We start from the raw sequence: 10894 nt of genomic DNA, 5'->3' as shown, positions 1-10894 counted from the left end.
GGCCGGAATCGAACCCGGGTCGCCCGCATTCATGGTATGGCGCCTTAACCACCTGAGCCACGACGCCCCCGAGGAATATTTTATTTTTAAATATACAAGCTGAATAATAATATCAATAATCCATAAAAGTATACATTTTATCTATTGATGTTTGCTCATTTTCATGAAAATGGCAGTTATTCTGGAGTTTATTGTGTAATTTACTTATACACAAGCAAATGAGTCTGAAAGTAATATAAATAAATGTCTCATCTATGTTCATGTTTATGACACATTTTTAAAGTTATTTTTTGAATCCATGACATTCATGACATACATGTCTTGTAAAAGTAGCAATGATCTTCGAGGCTTTTATCTAACTACACAATAAGGTACAGGTTTAAATACAGACAGCACTCTGCCTGCTCTTAATTGCAGCTAATGAATTCCTTACTGACCCCAAAAGAAATGTTGCATTGAATTAGAAGGAAACAGATGATATCTTCATTTGCTTATGTACAAGTTTAATCACCAGAATCCCAGAGCTGCATTTCCATCATTGTGTTTTAGCTAATCAGATTATAGCTCCGGGCGGCACGGTGGTGTAGTGGTTAGCACTGTCACCTCACAGCAAGAAGGTCCTGGGTTCGAGCCCAGCAGCCAGCGAGGGCCTTTCTGTGTGGAGTTTGCATGTTCTCCCCTGTGTCTGTGTGGGTTTGCTCCAGTTTCCCCCACAATCCAAAGACATGTAGTTTAGGTTAATTGGTGACTCTAAATCGACTGTAGGTGTGAGTGTCCAGGGTGTACCCTGCCTCTTGCTCATAGTCAGCTGGGATAGGCTCCAGCTTACCTGCAACCCTGTAGAACAGGATAAGTGGCTACAGATAATGGATGGATTATAGCTCCAAAATATTTTATACAATATTTCTGAAATTAAGGAGAAAATACCATTTTATCATGATGGAATAATAGTGATAAGCAAACCAACCTGTACTGCTGAGAGAAGGTCATTTTTCTCAATTAGACATCCAGAGGCATGTGAACATCCCCAGAAGTATTAAAAGCACACATTACACAGGATACACTCCAGTACAATCAGGCTTAGGGTTCCACTCATGTTGAGCTCATTACATGTAGAGATTTCTTTTTTGTTTTTCACATGCACCAGTTAACAATTAATGCTAATCCAAATCCTGATTAGTGTTAAGGGAAACTATAATAGAATGGCTTTCCCATACGTGGTTCCGCATACAATGCTCCTGAGTAACAAACTGGCCTCCTAGCCAAAACAGCCATAAAATTCCCAAGACTCACAAATGTGTTAGCAGCTGCAATACTCATTTTAGTTTTGTTCAGGCATTTTAGTCAATGAAGATATTTTAAAGCAGACACAACACTGTAACCAGTATTAAAAAAAACCCCAACCTTTTATATGTTTTATATTTAAACAAATGTAGATATAGGAAAATATCTATGTAGAGATATTAGAGATATTATAGGCTGTAGGCTAGTCCAATAACTAGTTAATATTTCTTGTTTACTGAGTTTTACTTCTACATATTTTACTTCTGTTGTTTGGTCATTTAATTCAGGCTACATTGTTTCCTGCATTACTTCTGTATATGGAAAACCTGATTACAATTATATCATCGAAGAACTTTATTGTAAATAATATAATGCCAAAGAGATTTAAAATCTGAATTATCATTTTTGCAGTTCTAATTTCTCTCTCTTTCATTGTGTACTCACTATAGGTAAACAATATAGACAAAAATTAAATCTAGAACCCTTCTGGGTTCTTTAATAATACTTCTGAGGAATCCTTAATGGTTCTATGTAAAACCCTACAACAGAGTGTTTCCCAATTAAAAAGGGTTCTTAATATAATAACCTTTTTGGAAAACTAAGAACTTGTAACTATCCAAACAATCACTGAAGTGTTGAAGTCTTCTTTTTTTTCTATGAATGTACAGTATATGAATTTTAATCTAACTCTGTTTTCCAAGAGCATCCGATGAGTGAATTAATATAATGATAATGATTATCTAAATGTCACAAAAGTAATCTCTTTGGCATTGTATTATTTAGAATAAACTAGGTTAACCTTAAACAATAGTACATTGTTGCCACAGGCCGAGAGGTCACACAAGGTATTACTATAGATGGAATAACAAGAGCAAAGAAGCCTTTTTATTTACTCTATCATTGGAGTGTGTAAATGCAGCTTATGGGGTAGCATGGTATAGCATGAGTCGAGAGAAATACAGATGTCCTGTTGTGACCCAGCAAGACACATCCCACGTTCTCACTCCCATTCCCTGCTCAGTGCTGTATATGGAGATAATTCATATAGGTTTGGGTGGAAAAAAAGTTCTGATTTGTCCTGTTCCTTTCGGTGGTATTGTATGAGGTACAGTAGGTAACGTCTTGCTTTGCAACACTGTGGTCAAGTGGATAACTGTTAATTACAGCTGTCACACAAATGTACTCTACACTGTAAAAAAAAATCCGTTGTTTTACGGAAAAATACTGGCAGCTGTGGTTGCCAGAATAATCCTGTTAAAAATACAGTGAAATGTAAACAACATTACAGAATAACTTGTATATTTCACTGGGATTCCATGTACAATTAATGCTAACTAAATGTAAATTTTACAGGTATTCAATGTACAATAATCAATACATAACTGTTAATTTTACGGATATTCATTGTACAATAAAAAAGCATCTAGGAATGAATTGCGAGTGTTCTCGATTATTGTTTTTTGTGGCTCCAAAATGATGGTTACAAGCAATGATCTACTAGACAGATATTTTATTTGATTTAGAGTTTTAAGAAATGTGCCGGAGAGCCTCTACTGACATATTTTTATTTTTTTAACAGGGCAATGATGTAATTTTAACTATCACATTCTGTTTTAGTATTACAGTTTGTCTGTGTTTACACTACAACAATTTGTAAATTCTACAAAAAAATATGATCAATTCAACATATTCTTACTGTTAAATTAACAGTGGTATTTGGCTAGGAGTTTTACAGTATATTGATGTAAATTACACACTGCTTCATTGTTTCTGTATTTACAGTTTTTTAATGTCATGATTTTACATAAATTCACTGTTAATTCTACGGACATTTTTACAGTGTATTACGCCTTTGTTTTATCTGAATGCAGACATTTATTTAAAATCAGTGTGGTGAATGTGGTAAAGTTCATCTCATCCACTTGATTCAATCATTAACTCAAAAGGTCACAGTGACACAGTCTTTATGGGATGGATGTGCATCTGTGCTCCATGCCTTTCTTATCTCACGCATGCTATATTTTGATTTCTCCTAGTACTGCTGGGTAACACAGCCTCAACTTGTTTGTCTTTTACGATGACACATTCTGACGTGGCTTTATTTGACTCACAGACCTTACCTTGAGCAGAGGGTTGTTAAAACCTGACTAACTGGAGAGTTCATCCCCCACTAAGAAACACCAAAACATGACAGTAAAAGTGGCTTTCCTTGTGTATATTTAGTTGTTTATATTTCAGAGAACCTTTAATTCTATTTAACACCAGACTGGTTGGTTTTTCTGTTCTTTAATTGTTTCTATTGTTCCATTTCCTGTGGTGAACAATATACAGAATGTAATATTGAATGGGGATGTATGACATGCTAGTCTGTGCTAAAAAACTTGTTTTCTTCCCACTCATCACTTTAAAAGTATTAGCCTTTATATTCACCACAGGTTACCTGTGAGACAGTAGATTTTCCATTTCATTCCCTTAACTTTGTTAGTCATGCCTGAACATTATTACTTGTTGACTTATTTGTATAGTAGTTGTTTCAGCATTTTCCTCTCCCAGAAATGGCCTTCGTTTGTGAACCATAAGAGTAATGTTTCAGGTGTTAACCAATCTAAACAACAATAGGTAGGATGGGCAGTGCATTATTATACCAGCATCTGAAACATTGGAACACGTATGTCATGTCAATTCAGTGTACTAGATAGTAAAGGGACAACCGATACAAGGCTGTTATCCACTTCAGCCATCGAAAGCGGTGAGGGGAAAACATCAGCATGTGTAATGATTGACCAGTAAAGGGGGGTTTCTAATTAGAGGCCCTCTGAGCACCAGTAGCAAACGTACTGAAGAGACAGTTGTGCTCATGAAGACAAATACACCCTGGGGGTGGGGGTGGGGGGAGGGAGGGGCTGTTGAGAGAATGAAAGTACGTGTGTGTGTGTGTGTGTGTGGGCACTCCTTTTTTCTGTTTAAATGTCGTACAAAGCCTTTCACACGAACAGCTATCTCTTCCTCTGTCTGCAGTTCTGAAAGCAGCCTTGCTGATTCTTGCATAATAGTTGTGCCTTAGACACAGCCAATGCATTGTGATCTTAGATCAGTCCAAAATGCAGACATTTCTGAGCAGGAAGAGAGTATTTGCGCCCATGATGGGAAACGAGACATTTCCCAACAGTGAAAGAACAAAGCTAAACCACAAGAAGTAAACAAGTCCTGGGTCTCATGTATGTCAAGAGCTCTGCATTGACATTTAACTACTGCATGCTTCTTCTATTCAACACATAAACAAGACAACCATTAACTGAGAAGACTAACCTCCAGAAAGCATATTTAAAAAACTATGCTTGTAGTCAGTGTTAAGACATATCAAGAGCACTGCTCATCTGCAGAAAGATGATTGCTCTAGTTAAACATTGCTTTATAACCTTTAGCCTTCTGATTTGCTCTTCAGATCATCAGAGCACTGACATGTTCTAGGGAAGAGTACAAGCTCCAAGTAATTGATAAATACCTGAAGTGCTGTTTATTCCAAGTAATTTTTCCTGTAACAAACTGGAAGGAAATGTTGTGCACAACCCACATAAACTTTTACCCTGAGTGCTAATGAGTTCAGCTTCATGCCATGCTTCTATGTGGATATCAGGAAACACAATTGTTGTTTTTCCTTGTACTACAGTGACTGGGGTGCATCCTTGTTGTTGAAAGGAGCACAAATGTAAGACATCAGGGACAAATATTCTAGGATAGCATGGCCTCGAATGGACAGTTTAACCCAACGGTGCACACAGTCAAACCTTGCAGACCTAGTATAAAAAGATACATTTATTTTACTAAAATAACAACAGACAGAGGCGGCATGGTGGTGTAGTGGTGTAGCGCTGTCGCCTCACAGCAAGAAGGTCCGGGTTCGAGCCCTGTGGCCGGTGAGGGCCTTTCTGTGCGGAGTTTGCATGTTCTCCCCGTGTCCGCGTGGGTTTCCTCCGGGTGCTCCGGTTTCCCCCACAGTCCAAAGACATGCAGGTTAGGTTAACTGGTGGCTCTAAATTGACCGTAGGTGTGAATGTGAGTGTGAATGGTTGTCTGTGTCTATGTGTCAGCCCTGTGATGACCTGGCGACTTGTCCAGGGTGTACCCCGCCTTTCGCCCGTAGTCAGCTGGGATAGGCTCCAGCTTGCCTGCGACCCTGTAGAACAGGATAAAGCGGCTAGAGATAATGAGATGAGACAACAGACAGGATAAGACATCTGCTAAAAGAATCAAGCTACTCTGTTTTGAACTCAAAAGGAAAACTAGTTTCTAAATCTCTATGAATCAACCCTAACTATGAAAATAGCAAAATGAGACAAATCCTTTCACCGCAGGGGACATATAGTGGGAGAGATCACACCCACCATCTAAATTTTTGGTATTGTGTGAGCTCAGATCATCAGTAACACACAGTGGGTTGTGTGTGGGTGAAGTGAGAGGTATTCATAATTTCTTACTGTACTTCTTGTAAAGAGTTTTGGCTTATTTTCACATGATCTCTAGAAGCATTATAATAATGCATAATAATGTTTGCAATGGAGTACAGTTCTCTGTTATTGTCTGTGAAGTCATTACCGCATTATCATGCCTACATAAGTTCTAACACATTCTTTAGTACTGTAGACATTATACATTTTAAAAAGTAGATAAAACGTATGTATTTTTGAAATGTAGACATGCAGTAACCAGGAATCCGGTATTGTATTTTTGCTCATTTCTCCTGCTTATCTGACTGCTAAAGACAGATAGAAAAGCATTTTTCCCCTTCATTTGGAGGCAGCCATCTTGTGAAAGAGGAACTGCTCCTCGTTGTTGTGCTGTCATGGAGTGCGCCTCTGAAGGACCACATGAAATGCAAGAACACCCAGTCCTTGTGGTGAAAGAATATGTAAAATAATACAGACAGATGGCCCTCTGAATTCAGGAACTTTCCAGAGCCTTTTGTGAACACAACGGAGAGTACACACTTTCCCACAGGAGAGATGCACAGCACTTGTGTTCAAGGGTGCACGACTCCTTGCTTTTCTTTTCTCATGTTTCCCTCCAAATCACCTTTGATTTAAAAATCAGAAAACATTCTGGACTATTCTACTGCTTTTGGATTTTTTTCTGCTTTGCATGAATAAAAACAGAACAATGAAGATTGTTTTTTAAAGTGTGTGGTATCTATGTCATAATTAGCCTCTCTGCTGTTAAAACCTAGGAAGCTAATATGGTTAATTAAAACAGTCTAACTGCTTTGTAGGGGCCAGTCAATATGCCATGGATCTGCTTGCACTTTTATGATAACCAGCTCTATCTTCTATCAGATTATTTAAGAAACGTAATATTTTCCTTCTTGAAACACTACTTCCTTATGACTGCTGAACAGAAGTGCACATTCATTTCAGTTATTACCAGCAAGGCAACCTTTTGTCATGCAGGACACACTAAAGGCAGTGAACCTAATCACTCCATAGTCACATTTACACCTAAGTAACTTATTACTATAGGTATTCCCACAAGTACATGACTAAAAAGTTAAAAACACTTGTGCTACTTGACCAAGCTCTGTATTTGTTTAACCTGACCTGTTCATAGTTCTTTTTTTAATATATATAGTCCAGATTAAAATCATACTTGTTTAAATTGGCCCATTGGTAATTTTTGGGTCCAATATATTTTCCAAGTGCTGAAGCATTTCATACAACCACCAAAATAAAATTTTGCTACTGTTGTAATAATAATAATAATAATAAGAGGAAGAAGAAGAAGAAAATCACAAGGACCGCTTCCATCCTTGTCAAGGGGAGTGCTAACCTTTCCTTTCATACAGCACAATAATAACAATAATAACAACAATAAGAATAACAACAACAATAAAGCCACAAGGACCGCTTCCATCCTTGTCAAGGCGAGTGCTAACCTCTCCTCTCATACAACACAATAATAATAATAATAATAATAATAAATGATAACAATAAAGCCACAAAGACCGCTTCCATCCTCATCAAGGGGAGTGCTAACCTCTCCTCTCATACAACACAATAATAATAATAATAATAATAATAATAATAATAAAGCCACAAAGACCTCTTCCATCCTTGTCAAGGTGAGTGTTAACCTCTCCTCTCATACAACACAATTGGGGATGTGCCAAAACAAATTCCTATCAACTGTGTTGACATGGCAATAAACTATTGAATCTTGAACAACAATAATAATAATAATAATAGTCACAAGGATGAGGACCCCTTCCTCCTTGTCAAGGGGAGTGCTAACCTCTCCTTTCATACAACACAATAATAACAACATCGACAATAATAAAGCCACAAGGACCACTTCCATCCTTGTCAAGGGGAGTGCTAACCTCTCCTTTCATACAATACAATATTATTATTGTTATTACATACGTCAACCTATACGGAATGTCCGTATTTTATACGGATTTGATTCAATAAACGTAGTATACGGGCATACAAATAAAGTTATACGGATTCTTTAAAAAAACTTCAATATTTATTTAGAGCTATAATCAATTCCCACGATGATAAGAGTGCAGAACATTTACAAACGTACTGTACACCACAGACAGCCAGTAAAGAGTCTTATGAAATCGCGCGTTATCTTGTGGTAGCGAGACTTCATTCCACTTTTGATCATGCGCACACCGCATTGCGAGAATCCCGCCAACCGGGAAGTAACATTTTGTTTGAAACGCGTATTTCCACCTGAGCGACTTTCACTAGCGACTGAAAAGATTCTGAATGGGCACTCCGGCAAGATCAATACAGACACTTGCTGTGACATGCAGCCTAGTGAGGTATTGGTGCAGACTGCTAAAAAAAGCTGTCATGGAGTACAATTCAGAACATTAGAGTGACACTTTGTGTTTTTGTCAAACATTGGAGCTTTGTATTCATTCTGAAGGTTTATTGTTATTAATATTGAATAAACAGTAACTTGGATATATCATTGTTAATTATCATTCAAATTTTAGGCAAATTATTTTAATTTGCATCTTATACGGAATTTATAAGGGAAATACGGATTTTGGAGGTTGGTTATACAGGTTTGATTGACCAAAGGTTGACATGTATGTTATTATTATTATTGTGTTGTAGGAAAGCAGAGGTTAGCACTCCCCTTGACAAGGATGGAAGCGGTCCTTGTGGTTTTATTATTATTACTACTATAAAGCATGGGCGTAAAAATGCATATGGACGCGTCCATACCAATATTCAGCTGAGTTTAAAATGTCCATACCATTTTTGAATGGAGAAGCCGCGATGTGGGAAACGCTGAATAAAAACACCAAATGCGGTATCACTTCCAGCTGATTTTCAGTTGTGAACAGACCTCTCAAAGACGGCTGACTATTGGTGGGGACAGGTAAAAAAGCTTTATGAAGCTTTGATTGGCCCACCTCCCGTTGCCTTGACGTTGCTATGGTTTTTTGTTGTCATTGGCTGTAAGCAGTAGCAAGCGGTAAAATCAGCATCCAGCTCGCTGCTACAGCAAAACAGCACACAGACAGTGATGTCGGGCAATAAACGAAAACGTAAGGAGGACATAAGACATTATTTTACCCAGTCAACGGTAAGCTATTCAAAACAAAATAGCCTTGTTAGAGAACCTCTTCAGACAGTGACGTTTTCTTCTGCCAAGCGCTCAACTCCAATTGTTTAGCTTCTGCCTCAGAAGGCAAAAACACCTTAACATCTAGCAGTTGTATACACTGTAGTTAGGCCTATAGAGTGCTTCGAGATCAGCGCGAACCCAGCGGCGGCCATATTGGAAGTCAAACGTCGCTGTGTCAGTGCATTGTTGTTGCTCAGCGAAGCAAAATGCCGAATACGTGTGTCATTGTTGGCTGTAGTAGCCGGGGGGAAAAGGGTGGCAAAAGCTTCCACAGACTCCCTAAAGTCGTGACAAACCAGGGAATTGCAGCACAGGAGAAAAGCGAGCGGAGGAGACGACAGTGGCTGGCTGCTATTAACCGATCAAATTTAGGACAACTTGACTGTATCCGGATTTGTTCTGATCACTTTGTGACAGGTAGGTTAAATTGTCTTGAATTTCATAGTTACTAAAATAAATGTGATACAAACTATTATCTTTTAATGATTAATGGATATGTCACATTAGGTAGCTTATGTCTACTGCAGTGCATTGTTGCATCAAATGGCATTTAAGATCTAGGCCTAGTAATGTTTATGTACACATGCTGTTAGTACAAGTTACATACTAGGCCTACATTTTATTCACTGACTAAAATAATTGATAATAATTATGCGGCAACAAGCTGGAGTCAGCTTTCCATTCCTTCTCACTAACAGTGTATGGATCTACATTCCCAATGAAACGTACCTTCTCAGCATAACGCTCCCGTGCCTGCTTATCCAAACTTTCACAGTAGTGCTCCATCACTTCAGATGAAATGTCTAAATTCTTAAAAAAATCCAAGCTTCTAAGCCCTCGAACGCGGAAACGAATCGGTGAATGTTTACTCTATGATGTGTACTCTATGCGCGCTCTGGAGCGAGTGACTTCCAAGATGGTCGCGCCGACCGCATGGTTACTATTTTTAGCATCATCTCGGAGCACTCTATATCACAATTTAATCGAACAACTTTCATAGTAAACACTTTTAACGCCGTGCAGTCCACAACAAAGCAACCCCGTAGAACAGTCTTCATTAGAGGTAAATTGAAGCATATACTGTAGACTTATATGTAGACTAAATGTGCCCTTTACTGATTACATGTACATTGTGCAATGCATCATGTGCCATTTAAAGCCAAAACAGACATTATGTTATTTGAATAGGATGCAACAACAGAAAGCCTGCCAGGTTGTAGTTCAGGGACTAAAAGTTGTATGAAAATGAAGCAGCAGCACATAATTTTGATTGATTGTGTTGTTGTATTTTGGGTAGGTCATCCACTACAGCCAAATTCACAGCAACTTCAATGTCCGCTTTCTCATCTCATTATCTCTAGCCGTTTTTTTCCTTCTACAGGGTCGCAGGCAAGCTGGAGCCTATCCCAGCTGACTACGGGCGAAAGGCGGGATACACCCTGGACAAGTCGCCAGGTCATCACAGGGCTGACACATAGACACAGACAACCATTCACACTCACATTCACACCTACGCTCAATTTAGAGTCACCAGTTAACCTAACCTGCATGTCTTTGGACTGTGGGGGAAACCGGAGCACCCGGAGGAAACCCACGCGGACACGGGGAGAACATGCAAACTCCACACAGAAAGGCCCTCGCCAGCCCCGGGGCTCGAACCCAGGACCTTCTTGCTGTGAGGCGACAGCGCTAACCACTACACCACCGTGCCGCCCTGTCCGCTTTCTCTGTGTGATAATGTATTGCCTGTGTACATGCAGATGTTAGCCTAAGTCTAAGACTAAGGGCCTCTGCATGCTCTTGCGACAAGGCTTTCGCATATAGCTTTTTGCAGACAGTTGTAATTTATCGTTGAGTGGGAGTAATAGGCGTGCGCGATGTTATTCACCGCCACAACGCAAGGGGGCTCGAAGTCGCGAAATCGCTAGGAGTAGTTGGTGGGTGTGGTTAGTGGAGTGTTTATCCTCTG

General features: G+C 39.0%; 7 pseudogenes; 1 reads left to right on the top strand and 6 right to left on the bottom strand.

Moving 5' to 3' along the window:
• Positions 1 to 7002: 7002 nt before the first annotated feature.
• On the bottom strand, positions 7003 to 7123 carry LOC132882337 (U6atac minor spliceosomal RNA; annotated as a pseudogene).
• A 22-nt stretch (positions 7124 to 7145) lies between these two features.
• LOC132882341 (U6atac minor spliceosomal RNA) lies at positions 7146 to 7229 on the bottom strand (annotated as a pseudogene).
• An 18-nt stretch (positions 7230 to 7247) lies between these two features.
• LOC132882342 (U6atac minor spliceosomal RNA) lies at positions 7248 to 7330 on the bottom strand (annotated as a pseudogene).
• A 10-nt stretch (positions 7331 to 7340) lies between these two features.
• On the bottom strand, positions 7341 to 7427 carry LOC132882343 (U6atac minor spliceosomal RNA; annotated as a pseudogene).
• A 48-nt stretch (positions 7428 to 7475) lies between these two features.
• LOC132882340 (U6atac minor spliceosomal RNA) lies at positions 7476 to 7585 on the bottom strand (annotated as a pseudogene).
• Positions 7586 to 7589: 4 nt separating this feature from the next.
• LOC132882336 (U6atac minor spliceosomal RNA) lies at positions 7590 to 7673 on the bottom strand (annotated as a pseudogene).
• Positions 7674 to 8399: 726 nt separating this feature from the next.
• LOC132882338 (U6atac minor spliceosomal RNA) lies at positions 8400 to 8473 on the top strand (annotated as a pseudogene).
• The last annotated feature ends 2421 nt before the right edge of the window (positions 8474 to 10894 follow it).

The sequence above is a fragment of the Neoarius graeffei genome, chromosome 2 (assembly GCF_027579695.1).
Source record: "Neoarius graeffei isolate fNeoGra1 chromosome 2, fNeoGra1.pri, whole genome shotgun sequence".
Taxonomy (NCBI): Eukaryota; Metazoa; Chordata; class Actinopteri; order Siluriformes; family Ariidae; genus Neoarius; species Neoarius graeffei.
Note: the sequence above shows the minus strand (reverse complement) of the source record. Positions and strands in the feature narration are given on the sequence as shown.